This window comes from Bos indicus x Bos taurus, chromosome 7, assembly GCF_003369695.1.
Source record: "Bos indicus x Bos taurus breed Angus x Brahman F1 hybrid chromosome 7, Bos_hybrid_MaternalHap_v2.0, whole genome shotgun sequence".
In the NCBI taxonomy this organism is placed as follows: Eukaryota; Metazoa; Chordata; class Mammalia; order Artiodactyla; family Bovidae; genus Bos; species Bos indicus x Bos taurus.
Window position 1 is genome coordinate 91,235,821 of NC_040082.1, and position 16,657 is coordinate 91,252,477.

Sequence of the window (16,657 nt, forward strand, 5' to 3'; positions counted from 1 at the left end):
GATACTTGCTTTACAATGTTATGTTAGTTTTTGCTGTACAACAATGTGAATAGCTGTAAGTATACATATATCCCCTCCTTCTTGAGGCTCCCTCCATCCCTCTAGTTTATCAAGTGAAGAGCACTTTAATACTTATTTATTTATTTGGCTGGGGCAGGTCTTAGTCTTGGCACGCAGATCCTCACTGGTAAGCCGGTTTCTTTCTACATGCCTTGAAGGCTCAGAAGTTGTGGTGCGTGGGCTTAGTTCCCCGACCAGGGATTGAACCCATATCCACTGCACTGGAAGGCAGATTCTTAACCGTTGGACCACCAGAGAAGTCCCCAAGGGAATAGCCTTTTAAGCAAACAGCCACTGCAAAGACTCTGAATGGAAACATTTCACCCACATGCGCATATACACATGATCAACTGGTAAAAACCGTTAGGCACTTTGCTTTCTTCATTTAATAGTAACATCCTGAAGGTATTTCTCAGTGCATAAAGAGCTTCTCTCTCAGTACATAAAGAGCTTTCTCGTTGCTTTCACTCACTGTATAATATCTCATGGCATGGATTTCTCATAATTGATTTAACCAGCCTCTAGTTGATGGGCGTTCATGTGGTTTACACTCTTTTGTTACACACGCACACACACTGTGCTGTGAGAAACAGTCTTCTACGTGTGTCATTTGGCACGTGTGTGGCCCCATCTGGAGTGTAAATTCTCAGCAGTGCGATTATAGAGTCTGAGGGCAGGCTTATTTGTAATTTTGGTAGATGTCATCCGATTGCCCTCATGGGAAGTTGTCACTTTTAAACAGCTTTCTTTCGATTGGCAATGACAGATAAAGCTGCTATAAACATGTATGGACATATCTTCATATGGACATATGTTTCTCTTTCCCTGGGGTAAATATCAAGGATCGCAACGGCTCCTAAGGGAGGTGTATGTTTAACATTTTTAAAAGCTGTCAAGTGGTTCTCCCGAGAGGTGGTACCATTTTCTGTTCTCGTGGGAAGCTTTTATGCAAGAGAGTGACTAGCTCAGGCTGACATTTTCCAAAGCTGCCTGGGGACATGGGAGGGGGAGGCAGGTGTGTCACAGGGAGCCAGGAAAACTCCAGAGGGCTTCCCTGGTGGGCCAGTGGTTAGGAACCCACCTGCCAATGCAGGGGACACAGGTTTGATCCCTGGGCCGGGAAGATCGTACATGCTGTGCAGCAGCCAAGCCCAGGTGACACAACTCTTGAGCCTGCATGCTGAAATTACTGAAGATGGGATAAGGGGTAGCTAGGGAGTTTGGGAGGGACATGTACACACTGCTATGTTTAAAATGATAACCAACAAGGACCTGCCATATGGCACATGAAACTGCTCAATGCTTAGTGGCAGCCTGGATGGGAGGGGAGTTTGGGGGAGAATGGATACGTGTATATGTATGGCCCTTCACTGTCTACCTGAAGCCGCCACAACATTGTGTGTTAACGGCTATGTGCTCATGCTAAGTCCCTTCAGTTGTGTCCGACTCTGTGTGACCCTATGGACTGTAGCCCTCCAGGCTCCTCTGTCTACGGGATTCTCCAGGCAAGAATACTGGAATGTGTTGCCACGTATAAGGGATATGATATTTCTCCTTCTCTGTCTGACTTACTTCACTCAGTATGACAATCTCTAGGTCCATCCATGTTGCCGCAAATGGCATTATTTCATTCTTTGTAATGGCCTGGTGCAGCCAAATTAAAAAAAAAATGTTCTACCTTGAAATTGGCTGCTGCTGCTGCTGCTGCTAAGTCACTTCAATCATGTCCGACTCTGTGCGACCGCATAGACGGCAGCCCACCAGGCTTCCCCATCCCTGGGATTCTCCAGGCAAGAACACTGGAGTGGGTTGCCATTTCCTTCTCCAAAGCATGAAAGTGAAAAGTGAAAGTGAAGACGCTCAGTCGTATCCGACTCTTAGTGACCCCATGGACTGCAGCCTACCAGGCTCCTCCGTCCATGGGATTTTCCAGGCAAGAGTACTGGAGTGGGGTGCCATTGCATACTCCAATAAAAAAATAAAGATTTCCTTTTAAAATTGGCTGCACTGAATCTTAGCTGCAGCCTAAGCCGTGGGATCTTTGATCTTCATTGCAGCTCGTGGGGTCTGTTAGTTGTGGCATGCAGGATCTTTAGTTGCAACATGCAAACGCTTAGTTGCGGCATGTGGGATCTAATTCCCTGACCAGAGATTGAACCCAGGTCCCCTGCATTGGGAGCACAGAGTCTCAGCCCCTGGACCACCAGAGCAGTCTCAAGGTGGAACACTGTGGATGGCATAGGCAGGTGTGGCCCCCTGTTGGGAGACTGTCCTTGACTGTTCTCCTTGGCTTTCCCTGGCTCCACCTACCTGGTTCCCAGCTCCTCTGCACCAGCTAGACCTGGCTCCCAAACCGTCTGCTAATCCTGCAATTCAGCCCACATGGAACCCATTCCTCCCCCCAGTATATTAGTTCTCTGTGGTAGTGGTTGTTGTTCAGTCACTCAGTCATACCCAACTCTTTGTGACCCCATGGACTGTAGCATGCCAGGCTTCCCTGTCCTTCATCATCTCCCAGAGTTTGCTCCAACTCACATTCATTGAGTCAATGATGCCATCCAACCATTTCATCCTCTTTTGCCCCCTTCTCCTCCTGTCCTCAATCTTTCCCAGCATCAGGGTATTTTCCAATGAGTCAGCTCTTCACATCAGGTGGTCAAAGTATTGGAGCTTCAGCTTCAGCTGAATGAGTGTTCAGGGTTGAGTTCCTTCAGGATTGACTGGTTTGATCTCCTTCTTGTCCAAGGTAACAAATTCCCCCAAAACATTAAAGCTTCAAACAATATTTATGATCTTATTGTTTCTGAGGATCAGAAGTCCAGGACAGACTCGGGCTGATGCTTGCTGAGAGTCTCTTATGAGGTTCCAATCAGATTGTTATCAGGACTAAGCAAATGGTTGGCGGGAATTTGAGAATGATGCCCTTGCATGACTGTGGATAGGATGCCTCAGTTCTTCACCACGTGGGTCTCTCCAAAGGGCTGCCCAAGCATGAGAGAGCTGAGGTACAGACAGGATAAGTTCCTGACCTAAAGTCACACAGCTAAGAAGCAGACAAGCCAGGGTTTGAGTCTGTATGGTCCAAAGCCCCTGGGTCTAACCACAGACCCATGTTCAAAGCTCTCTTGGTCCAAGCCTCTGTACAAATGTCTTCCATATCTTTAAGTGAGTGCAGACATCTTTTCACAGCTTTCCTGTGCCTGCCTGGCTCAGAAATGTTTCAGTGTGCCCAAAGCTTATCCTAACATCCTCAAGTGTGTTACTTCTGTCCTTGGGCTGGTTGTCACCTTGAGAGTCCTTAGGGGCTCCCATGGGGTCCAACAGCCACTGACATCTCTTGGCCTCTTTTTTTTTTAACCCTGAAGTCTTCTCTGGATTTGAGGCATTATAGTGTAGTGCTTAAATGCACCAGCTTTAGAGTCACACTGCTTGGTTTCAAATCCCTACCTCTGCTACTTCAGAATTTGGGTTTTTAGGCTAGTTCTTGGGTTCTTAGGATACCTAACCAACCTTTCTGGGCTCAGTTTCCTTATCTGTCAGAAGGAGTTGTCATGAGAATTAAATTAGTAAAGTCGTATCAAATGCTTAGAATAGAGCCAATATCCAAGGGCCTTAGAAATAGTTAGTCTTAAAAAAAAACAAAAAACAAAAAACCTGGTATGAGTGTGATTTTACTGGTGGTCAAGTGGCTAAGACTGTGTACTCACAAAGCAGGAGTCCCAGGTTCAATCTCTGGTCAGGGAACTAGATCCCATATGCTGCAACTAAGAGTCTGTGTGCCATAACTAAAGATCCGATGTGTTGCAATTAAGACCTGGCCAAATAAATTAAAAAAAAAAAACTGGTATGAGTGTCTCATTTCTAGAAAACATTTCCCCTCCCCTGTCTTTCAAGTTAGCCAAAAATGCTGTTTCCCTAAAATTTCCAGTCTTCTCCCAGGCAGAACTGCACTTCCCTGTCCCCCCATGGAGTCAGCTGGGGGCCATGAGATTGCCTTGAGCCAGTTAAATGTGAGCTTAAGTGACATGTGGTGTTGGATAAGACTCTTGAGAGTCCCTTGGACTGCAAGGAGATCCAACCAGTCCATCCTAAAGGAGATCAGTCCTGGGTGTTCGTTGGAAGGACTGATGTTGAAGCTGAAACTCCAATACTTTGGCCACCTGATGCGAAGAGCTGACTCGTTGGGAAAGATCCTGATGCTGGGAAAGATTGAGGGCAGGAGGAGAAGGGGATGACAGAGGATAAGATGGTTGGATGGCATCACCAACTCAATGGACATGGTTTGGGGTGGACTCCGGGAGTTGGTGATGGACAGGGAGGCCTGGCGTGCTGCGGTTCATGGGGTCGCAAAGAGTCAGACACGACTGAGCGACTGAACTGAACTGAACTGAACTGAAGTGACACGTGCCCTTTCTTTGTGTGTGTGCTAAGTTGCTTCAGTCCTATTTGACTCTTTGGGACCCTATGGACTGTAGACTCCTCTGTCCAAGGAATTCTATAGGCAAGACTACTGAAGTGGGTTGCCACGTCTTTCTCTAGGGGATCACCAAGGGGTTGAACCCATGTCTCTTATGTTTCCTGCATTGGTAGGCAGATTCTTTACCATTAGCACTACCATAGGGAGTTGCTCTTTCTAGGTGGAAACTTCAGTAGCCAGAGCACAATGCATCACATTGTCTCTTTCCTTCAACTAGTGACCAGTAAAGTTTGAGACGGTGGTGACTCCATCAACCTGTGTCCTGAAGAAGTCCATATACAGCCCTCAGCCAAATCCCAATAGAGGGGCTGGCACAAGCAAGAAGTACATCTTGAGGTTTTGAGCCACTGGGATTTGGGGGATGTTTGTTACAGCAGCCAAACCTTAGCCTTCCCTAAATGATGCATCCTTGGTTTTTCTGAAATCTCACTGTTTTCATCACAGAAACAAGCAGAGATTTTTCATTACCTGATACAGTATGCCATGCTATAACTGTTGGTATGGCCATAGCTAGGACAATAGAGGCCATTTTTGCACCCTGGGATCCTGGTAATATCAGCTACTGTGTGCTTTTCAGCCAGGAATTCAGAGACTAAATCGAGAGCTTAAAAAACACTCATCATCCCTGCCACCATCTCCCCTGATGTCTGTCTGTACATCTCTCCATCTTTTATCAGAGCTGGCCCTTCCCAGACCAGTGACATTTTAAGGCTCTATCTCTCAGTTATCTTGCTGATGACACATTTGCTATTCCTGTTCTGTACACAGAGAAATTTCCTCCCATTCCCTCCCACATCTTTCCTTCCCCCCAGCCACAAACAGGAAGAGAGCTTCATCTGGCATCATGACGTGATCCTGGGCAAGCCTTTCTGCTCCTGCTGGACTGTTTTCCTTGCTGTGGTTCCAGTAACATTTTTCTGAGGGCTATTCTGTCTCTGCTATCCCACGTGGCTCCAGCATTTTTGCTCTTTGCTCTGATTGAGCTGGGAACCTGATCTCATGGAAATCATTTTCCTTAAACTAATTCCTCTGCTTCCTTGTGTATAAAACATCCATCCGTGAAGACTTCACCTTCCTGACCACATCAGTTGGGATGCTTTGGGTTGCAAGTCACAGAAAACCCATCTCAAACAGGTTGTTATTGGTCAATAAATGTCCATGAAAACAGCAACAAAAATTGATTCCCCCATGTCCTGCCTTTCAATGCCCACCAAAAAAATGGTACCTGGACTTTCATGCCTCTGTTCATATCGTATCACCACCCTGCTTTCCAAGAAATACAGCGCAGGTGTGGCAGAAACACAGCCTCGGGTTTCCCTGGTAGCTCAGTAGTAAATAATCCATCTGCCAGTGCAGGAGACACTGCAGGTGTCTGCAGTGCAGGATGAGGTTTGATCCCTCATCTGGGAAGATCCCACATACCTCAGAGCAACTAAGCCCACACACCACAACTACTGAGCCTGTGTACTGTAGAGCCTGGGAGCCACAACTGCTGAACCCATGTGCTGCAACTGCTAAAGCCTGAGTGCCCTAGTGCCCATGCTCCACTACAAAGAGAAGCCACTGCAAGGAGAAGCCTGAACACTGCAACTAGAGAGTAGCCTCTACTCTCTGAAACTAGAGAAAAGTCCACGCAGCAACGAAGACCCAGCACAGCCAAAAATAAATAAAACAGAAACACAGCCTCTGCATCACCATATTCCCTTAACAGAATGTAATTGCCTCCAAAGTTTAGCTGCATAGGATTCTGGGAAATGTCGTTTCTAAGCTTCCAGACCCAGAAGTAGAAGGAGAGGACTCCAGGCTTCCAGAAACCTCATGATGCCCCAGCCATGTGGATGAGACCATTTTAGAACTTCAGCCCAACTTGTTGCCCTTTGAGTCCAGTTGCATGAATGATCCCAGGCAAGAACCACCCAGCCAGACCACAGAATAATTGAAAAATAATAAACTGTTGTTGTTTGAACCTTTACGTTTTGGGGTGGTTTGTTAATACAGCAATGTAACTGATAAATTACTGGCCTGTTGCGAGAATGCCCCTCATGGACCAATTAATTGATCTATCCTTTTAGGCAAGGAAACAGAGGCTCAACAGAGACAATAAAAGCTTGCTTTCTCTCTGTCTCTCTTTCTCTCTATCTCTACGTGTCTGTCTGTCTTTCTCTCTTTCTCGTCTCTCTCTGTGTATCTCTGCCTCTCTCTCTCTCTGTTTCTCTGCCTGGCCTCTGTCTCTCTTCCTCTCTTTCACATTCTCTCTCTGTATCTCCATGTTATCTCCATGTCTCTGCCTCCCTCTGTACCCCGACACCCACTCAACTCGGGACCCTGGGGTCTAGGGCGGACCTCCACTAAGGCAGGTGGTCAGACAACTTGAAACTCAGGGATTAGCTGCTCTGCCCCTCCCTCTCCTGCCAACCCAAGCAATTTGACACTGCTGACTTGTCCTCTCCGCCTTGATTAAATTTCCTCATCTTCACCTGTGAAGTCCCGTGTGTTCACCAATGCTGCCCTTCACTCTGCATGTTCCCAGTCCCCTCCCAGGTCACTAGACAGCCACGTGCCTGCTAACACTGACTGCACCTGCCTGGGGCCAACCTGAGCCTCCCCACCTCCCCCAACCTCACCAGCATGCATGCCTGTATCTCCATCCCCCACCCAGGAGACTTGGGGACATCAACCATGTTCTCAGATAAAACCTCACTGAAAAGAAATCTTTGGTTGGCAGCTTAGGTTTTTTCCATTTTTCTACTGCTTGTTTTGAGGAGACAAGAAAATATGTGAAATTCATGTTTCTCATCTTTAGATTTAAAAAAAAAAGTTTGTTTTCTAAATAATTATAGGCTTTACAGGAAGTTGTAAAAATAGCACAGACATTCTCTTGTACCCCCTGCCTTCCCCCCCAACCAAGTAGTAACATCTTACATAACTCTAGTACATTCTCAAAATCAGAAACTTGGCATCGGGACCAGTTGTTAGGTAGGATGTGGGTCTTCATTTTTCCAATTATCATTAAGCTCCCCTCTGGCACTCACATCTAAACATGTGCAGACACACTTCTGGTGTTACACACACATGCTATACATATACACACCTGAATCCATGGGCGTGAGTCACTCACACAGTGTTGCACACGCACATACGTACAAGCCAATTCAGATGCTTTCACAGATGTACATGTGCACAGTTGATTACACACATGCATGGAAAGGGGCACTCAAACACACGTAGGGCTACACACCTACGTGAAAGCGCATGCTCGTGCAGTCACACCCATGCACAACTCACACACAGCCACACACCTGCAATCCCCATGCACAACAGTCACTCACACACACAGAGCCCCATCCATGCATGCATGCACACACGCATACGCAGACACATACACACAAGCAAACATGTTGTCTTGCCCTTACAATACCCATGCTGGAAAAATCCACACAAGCTCACAGGGATTCATTACTAATATCATCAGCAGACCCCCAGGTCATTATTCTGGTCACCATGGTTTCAGGAGTATACAGTCTGCACTTGCCAGTTTCTCTCCCTCCCTCCACCCCTTTTTCTCTCTCTCTGTTTAAAGAAGACATTTGCTACCTTGGTATAAGTTTTACTGGCTTAGGGGACTTCCCTGGAGGTCCAGGGGCTAAGATTCCATGCTTCCAGTGCAGGCAGCCCAGATTCAATCCCTGGTTGGGGAACTAAGATCCCTCATGCCATGAGGTACAGCCAAAAAAATTTTTTTTTAAGTTTTACAGGCTTTGGATTTAACTGACATAGACAAATATTCAAAGTTCTAGGAGAGAGAAAGGAGGCTGTTATAAAGGTCTGCAATTTGAACCCTCACAGACCCCCAACCTGTGATCCATCCCCTGTAAACCTGGCCTTCATCCATCCTGACAGGGTTTTGGGAGTCCCCCAACACTTCCACTGCTCCCATCTGAAATTCCACCTCCCCACACCCAGTTTAATCTCGGCCAGCATCACAATCAGGACCCTTCCAGCAACACGGGATCCCCCCACACCCTCTGCTCCTCACCAGCCTGGTTGCAGTGCCCCAAATGGTTCATTTTCCCTCGAACCTCAGGGCCCTTGCACATGCTGTATCCACCACCGGGAACACTCTTTCCTCCCGGGCCTCTTATTTGTGCCAATGCACCCTTCTGTGTCGGCTCACACAATCAGAGAAGCTGGCCCTGGTCACCTGTTATTTACTCACAATATCGTATACTTTTCTCCAATGCTCTGTGTTAGAATGCTTCCTCATTTAGTGTCTGTCTCCCTGTCTGAGTTGTAACCTCTATGAAGGCACGGATCTTTGTCTGTCTTGTCCACTGCTCATCTAGAGTAATGTCCAGCACACGGCAGATGCTCAGTAAATATGTGGTGGATAAATGGATAAATGGATGCAGACATTTTCCACCCTCAGGTCACAACACTTGAGAAAAATGAGAATCAGATGGGTCTATGCTTTTGAAGTGATTAGGAGATGAAAAGAGGGCATGGAAATGGTCTTATTCATTTTAGGATTTTTTATTGGGGTACAGCTGCTTTACAGTGTCGTGTTAGTTTCTGCTGGACAATGAAGTGAATCAGCTATAAGTACACATATATCCCCTCTCTACCGCTCCCTCATCCCATGCCACCAGCTCATCACAGAGCACTGAACTGAGCTCCCTGTGCTGTATAGCAGCTTTCTGCAAGCCATCCATGTTACACATGGTAGTGTATACATGTTGATGCTACTCTCTCAATTCCTCCCATCCTCCACTTCCCAAACTCTGTCACCGTATCCATTCTATATGTCTGTGTCTCTATTCTTGCCCTGCAAATAGGTTCATCTTTATCATTTTTCTGGAGTTTTATAGTTAGGAACAGAGCAAGCTCACATTTTATAGATGTGAAATTGGTGATCAGAGGTTTGTGTCCATGTAGAAAAAGCTTTGGTAAGGTGTGCTCCAAACTAGCTAGAGAGATGGTACTAAGAAGTGGAGCTAACTGAAACATTTACTTTCCTGCTTCATATCCTTCTTTAATCCTTTTTTTTTTTTTTTTTACAAATTGCATTGTAGTGAACAATGTAATTATTATCAACTACTTGCAGTTATAGGCAGCAGATAAGTTGTCATTTAAAAAATACTTCAAAATGAGCATGCTTGTTAGTATGGCAATTCGGCCTCCAACTGCTTATCTTAAGGAAATAGATATGAACCAGTATAAAGAGTTAATCTCAAAGAGCTTTGTCACAAAGGTGCGTTAGCTCTAAACTGTGACCAACTGGGATGTCCAATGATGAGGCTCCTACTTAAGTGTCAACATGGCCATATCAGAAAATAGGATATAGGAGAGAATTTCAATATGCAAAAGATCAGGACTACCCTGGCAATCCAGCGGTTAAAGAGTCTGCCTTCCACTACAGAGGGTGCAGGTTCCATCCCTGGTCAAGGAACTAAGATCCCTGCATGCTAAGGGGGTTCTGTCAAAAAAAATTTTTTTTTAAGATGTAAAAAGATTTTCCCATCTATTACGTGAAATAGTGTGCTGAATGATTCAATTTTTGTAAATATATGAATGAGAACACAGATATACTAGGGGCGAGGATATTAAAAAATTGCTAGCAGCAATTCCCTCTGCATGGGGTATTTGTGGGCGACTTTTATGTTCTTTGTTGTTTTTCTCTAATCTTTAAATTATCTGCAGGCAACTTGCATTCATGTAATAATAAGAAGACAACAAGGAAGACTATTTTTGAAAAGATGAGATGAAATGAACCCCTTTCCATCTTCACAGATCAGGGTTCCTCCCACTCAGTACTGTTGACATTTGGGGCCAGATGAGTCTTGTTTTTAGGGATGGTCCTGTGCATTGTAGGATGTTTAGGGATATCCCAGGCCTCTACCTATTATACGCCAGCAACACCTCCATCAAAAATATCTCTAGGGCTTCCCTGATGGCTTAGTGGTAAAGAATCCACCGGCCAAAGCAGGAGACATGGATTCGATCCTATGGGTAGGAAAGATCCCACATGCCGCAAAGCAACTAAGCCCAAGCATCACAACTACTGACCCTGTGCTCTAGAACTCACGTGCCACAACTGCTGAAGCCTGAGTGCCCTAGAGTCTGTGCTCCGCAACAAGAGAACCACTGCCATAAGTCCACACATCGCAATCAGAGAGCAGCCCCTGCTTGCCGCAACTAGAGAAAGCATATGCACAGCAACAAAGATCCAGTATAGCCAAAATAAGATAAATAAATAAATGAAAGCACAAAAAAATTTTAAAATGTCTCCAGACATTGCCAAATGTCCTCTGGAGGGGGGCAAACCCCCCAATCCAGCTGACTGCCAATGGCTGTTTCTGTATGCTCACCCACCCACACATGCTCTCACTGGTTCTCAGACCCCTGAGCTGGCTCTCACAGGTGACCTGGGATACTGCAAGGGACAAGAGTGACACAGGGATTATTTGACTCCTTCCTCGTCAGCAAGGCTTCACTGCCAAGTCCCTCACCTGCCCCGGGCCTCCGAGCAGCTGCTCTTAGCAGAAACCTGAGCTCCTCTTCTCGGCAGCGGCTGGCGATAGAGGCTGGGCAGGCAGGTGCATCCAGACCCGTAGAGGCACAGTGTGGATGAACCAGGGGTAGAGATCTGGGGACCGGGTGGGTTGGGCAAAAAGCAGAGAGTCTGACCACAGCTTGGGAAACCTTAGCCTTGTGGAATCAGAGACCCTTGGATGCTTAGCAGTTGGCTATATTCCTCAGCATCATTCAACACTTGGTTGAGTACATATGTAGGGCTTGGTGTCTTAATCATGGATTGCTTCAATCATTGCGTGTCTGCGTGCTCAGTCGCTTCAGTCCTGTCTGATTTTTTGCCACCCTGTGGACTGTAGCCTGCCAGGCTTCTCTGTCTGTGGAGTTCTCCAGGCAAGAATACTGGAGTGTGTTGCCATGCCCTCCTCCAGAGGATCTTCCTGGCCCAGGGATCACACCTGTGTCTCTTAGGTCTCCTGCATCGGCAGGTGGATTCTTCATCACTAGTGCCACCTGGGAAGCCCACCTGGCTTGGTAGATGCTCAGTAAGTGTGTGCTGGCTGAATGAAATGAATTAGAGACAGACAGATTTGTTCATCAGACAAATTCCATCTATGAAACAACTTTGGGACTTCCCTTGTGGTCCAGTGGTTAAGACTTGGTGTTCCCAATGCAGCGGGCACAGGTTCAAACCCTGGTTGTGGAACTAAGCTCCTACATGCCATGCAGTACAACCTTAAAAAAAAACAAAACTTTTCTGCTCTCTTCAAATGTCATGGAAGACAATGACAGCTGGTTGAGACAGAAACACAAGTGCAACATGTGATTCTGACTACACCCCAGATCAGAAAAGGAAAGGGCTCTAACAAACACAATGCGGACTGTTGGAGAAATTTGAATATGGATTACGTATATTGGATAATAATATTGACTCGATGTTAAATTGCATGAATTTGTTGTATGATTATGTAAGAGGATGGCCTTTTTCTTAGAGGTGCCAAATCCCCTGGAGCGTGGTGACAATGTAAGATGTATCTATTAAAATGTGAACAACAAAATGTGAGGTAGAGCAATGGGTACCCAAGAGGTCATGGTACCAGTCTTATAACCTTTGATATTCTTTTCAAAAGAAAAAATGAAAATCTAATATATGGAACTACTCAGTAGTTACAAGAAACAGATGACTGATAACATGCAACAACTTGAATAAATCTTCAAAAAATTAGGTTGAGTAAAGAAAGCCAGTCCCCAAAGCTCACACATTGTATGCATTCCTCTAACAGGCCTTCTTGAGATGACAAAACCGGAGAAACAGGAGATGTATTAGTGCTTGCCAGGGGTTTAGAGGGTGGACTAAGGGGGATCCCATGGCAGCCCAGTGGTTAAGATCCCACACCTCTAATGCAGGGCACCCAGGTTTGATCCCTGGTTGGGGAACTAAGATTCCACATGCTGAGCCCAAAAAAGGATGGAGTAGAAGGAAGTTGGGGTAGCTATAAAAGACAAACAGGAGGGCCCCTCACAGTGTCGGAAGTGTTCAGTGTCAATTTTCTGGATATACATCTATAGTTTTGCAAGATGTAGTCACTGGGTAGAGGATACCCCAGACCCTGCTGGGTTTCTAGAACTGCATATGAACCTACAATTATCACAAAATTAAAAGTTTCACAGAAGGTGTGTAATGCTATCTAAAAATTTTAGGACTTACCTGGTGGTCCAGTAGCTAAGACTCTGAACTCCCAATGCAGGGGGCCCAGGTTTGATTCTCTAGTCAGGGAACTAGATCCCACATGTCTCAACTAAAGATCCTGTATGCCGCAATTGGGGAAAAAAAAAAAATGATTCTGCATGCTGCAACTAAGATTCTGTGCAGTCAGATAAATAAATAAATGTTTTCTTAAAACATAAAAATTTCTGGGCCCTTCTCATGTCCTCAGCACTGGTTAAGCCTTTGACACGTGGGTTTAAAAATATATGCACCACAACCTGTCCAACTTAGTGACTGAACAACAGCAACAAACCTGTTGGTGGGGGGTGGGGGGTTCGTGTCACTGTGTCCATCTCACAGAAGCAGAAATAGTTTCTGAGGCATAATTGGAGTTTTTTGAGCAGAAGGAAAGCATATCAGAATCTCTGGGGGTGTTTGAGGTGGGGATGTGAAGGCTCGCAAAAGACTTTATAATATCCATCATAAAGATAATTAACATCACATGTGTACATGCTTAGTCACTCAGTCGTATCCAACTCTTTGGGACCCCATGGACTGTAGTCTGCCAGGCTCCTCTGTCCATGGGATTCTCCAGGCAAGAATACTGGAGTGGGTAGCCATTCCATTCTTCAGGGGATCTTCCTGATCCAGGGATCGAACCTGGGTCTCCTGAACAGGCAGGTGGATTCTTTAGCACTGAGCCACCAGGGAAGCCTTTAATTATCATCATGGTCACTTTCATTTCTTAAATGATGACTACATGCCTGACACTGTTTACGTGCCCTCCCTATGGTAACTCATTTTATTCTCACTGTATCCTGAGGAGGCTGATTCTATTAAAAAGAACAATAGCCCTGTTTTGCAGATGAGCAAACTGAGGCATGGAATTTATCCTGAGGGCAATAGGGAGCAATGGAAGAGCTTAGAGCAGGGGAAGAACATAATCAACCTTGTAAGACTATATGACTTGGGTGACTCTGACCACAGACACTTTTCTCCTGGACTTGAGGGTCAGCTCATTCCTCTTTGTCCCAGTGCCTGGGTTCCTGGGGCACTATTTATAGTGAACTGGTGGGATTTTTAGGGCTTCCCTGGTGGCTCAGATGGTAAAGAATCTGTCTCCAAAGACAGAGACCTGGGTTTGATCCCTGGGTTGGGAAGATCCCCTAGAGAAGGGAATGCAACCCACTCCAGTATTCTTGCCTGGAGAATTCCATGGACAGAGGAGCCTGGAGGGCTACAGTTCATGGAGTTGCAAAGAATTGGACACGACTGAGCAACTAACACTTTCATTTTTTCACAGCACCTAGATTTACTGCTGGGGAACACTTCCTTCCCTAGATGCTGGGTCTTGGATGGGCTGTCAATCCACACATCCCACTCAAGCAGGGGACAGTTTCATGAATCTGAGCCAATTAGGAGAAATTTCTCAGAATTTTCCGCCTGAGTGGGAGGAGGTCAGGATGAATAATGCCTTTGCAGCATTATTCAGTCAACCATGGTGACCGAAGCTCCCTCAAGCAGACATCCACTGACTCCTGCTCCCCAGATCTCCAGAACTGCTCTGGGTCCTATATTCAGTGAACCCTGTGAACAATCCATTTCTTCTGTGGGGGTCACTGGTGTGGCTTCTGTTGCTGGCAACCAGAGCTCCTCCACTGAAACTCTACCTGGAAGGAAGAACTCCTGTGTTTCCTCTCTAGGACTGCTGACACCAAAATGTGCAGGTTTTATCACACACAAAATAGTTCTCAGAGACCAGTTGGGTGCCCTGAATTCAACTTAATTCTGACACAAACCCTGAGATAGCATTAGATCCCGTAGGTTGTGGACCCAATCCCAAAAGACTTCCCCCTGCCTTCAGATGCTAATCACAAGTCCTGGCCATCATCACTTGGGCCTGTGACTGACCAGCTTATAAATAAGGCTCCCTCAATGCCTTCCTCAGGTTAGGTAATTTGCTAGAGTGGCTCACAGAACTCAGGGATCTGTTTCGCTTAGTTTACTTACTAGATGACACAGGTATTATGAAAAAAATGCAACAGTCAGATGGAGGAGATGCACAGGGCAAGGTGTGGAGGAGGGGAGGGTCTTCTGCGCCCTCTCTGGGGGGTGCTGCCCGCCCAGCATCTCCACGTGGTCATCGACCTGCAAGTTCTCCAGACCCATAGAGATTTTTATGGAGGTTTCATTATGGAGGAAAAACTGATAAAATTGTTGGCTATTTAGATAACACCCATTTCACCTTTAATTGCTCTTACCATTTAGGAAATTCCAAGGGTTTTAGCAGCTCTGTGCCAGGAACAGGGGGAAAGACCAAATATATCTATGTCTGTATCTGTTTTTATTGTTCAGTCGCTCAGTCATGTCCAACTCTTTGTGATCCCATGAACTGCAGCACGTCAGGCCTCCTGGTCCTTCACCATCTCCTGGAGCTTGCTCAAACTCATGTCCATTGAGTTGGTGATGCCATCCAACCATCTCATCCTCTGTCATCCCTTTCTCCTGCTCTCAATCTTTCCCAGCATCAGGGTCTTTTCCAATGAATCGGCTCTTTGAATCAGGTGGCCAAAGTACTGGAGCTTCAGCTTCAGCATCAGTCCTTCCAATGAATATTCAAGGTTAATTTCCTTTAGGATTGACTGGTTTGATCTCCTTGCAGTCTAAGGGACTCTCAAGAGTCTTCTCCAACACCACAGTTCAAAAAACCATAGCTTTGACTATATGGACCAGTAGATATCTGTATCTATCTTATGATAAATCAGAATATCGGGACTTCTCTGGCTGTCCAGGGGTTAGGACTCAGTGCTAACCCAATGCAAGGGGAGCAGATCTGATCCTTAGTCAAGGAAACAAGATCCCACATGCCAGCGGCACAGCCAAAAATTTTTTTTAATTTTTAAAATAAACCATAACATCATAGCACTCCAACAAACTCTTCCAACAGCTTTCCTCTCTGCCTTTTATCCCATAATCATCTTGGTATCCTTCCACATGACCCCAAAGCTTTGGGGTGAACCTGTAATGCCTATCTTATGGCCAATATGTTGATTGATTGACTCTCCCTGTCCTTAATCACTCTTTGTCCTTCAAGCCTTTCAAACTCACCTGGCAAGACCTTGATGCAAAATGCACCCAACTGCCACACTCATTAGCATTAAAAAAAGAAAGAAAGAAAGGTAAATAGCAAACAGAGACTTCCCTGGCTCTTCAGTGGTTAAGACTCTACACTTCCACTGCAGGGGACACAGGTTTGACACCTGGTTGAGGAATTAAGATCCCTCTGCCACGTGGTACAGCCAAAAAATAAAGTACAAATAAATAATAAAATTAATCTCCCCCAAAAAAGAAAGAAAATAGCAAGAGTTGGCAAGGATGTAGAGAAGTTGGGCCCGTTGTGCACTGTTGGTGGTAATATAAAATGGTAAAGTCTCTGTGGAAAACTGTATGCACAGTATGTAGGTTCTTCAAAAATGCTAAAAATAGAATTACCAAATGATTCAGCAGTCCTACTTCTGGGTATATATCCAAAAGAACTGAAAGCAGAGTCTCAGAGACATATTTTCACATGTTCCTAGCAGCATTATTCACAATAGTCAAAAGGTGGAAGCAACCCAAGTGTGCACTGAGAGATGAATGGATAGACAAAATGTGAGCCATCCCTTAAAATGGAATATTATTCAGCTTTTTCAAAGGAAGGAATTCTAACACACACTACAACAGGGGTGAACCTTGAAAACATTATACTAAGTAAAATAAACCAGGCAATAAAGAATAGTCTAGGATTCCATTTGTTATACATGAGGTTCCTATAATAGTCAAATTCATAAAGACAGAAAGTAGAGTAGAGGTCACAGGGACTGAGGAGAAAGGTGAATGGGGAG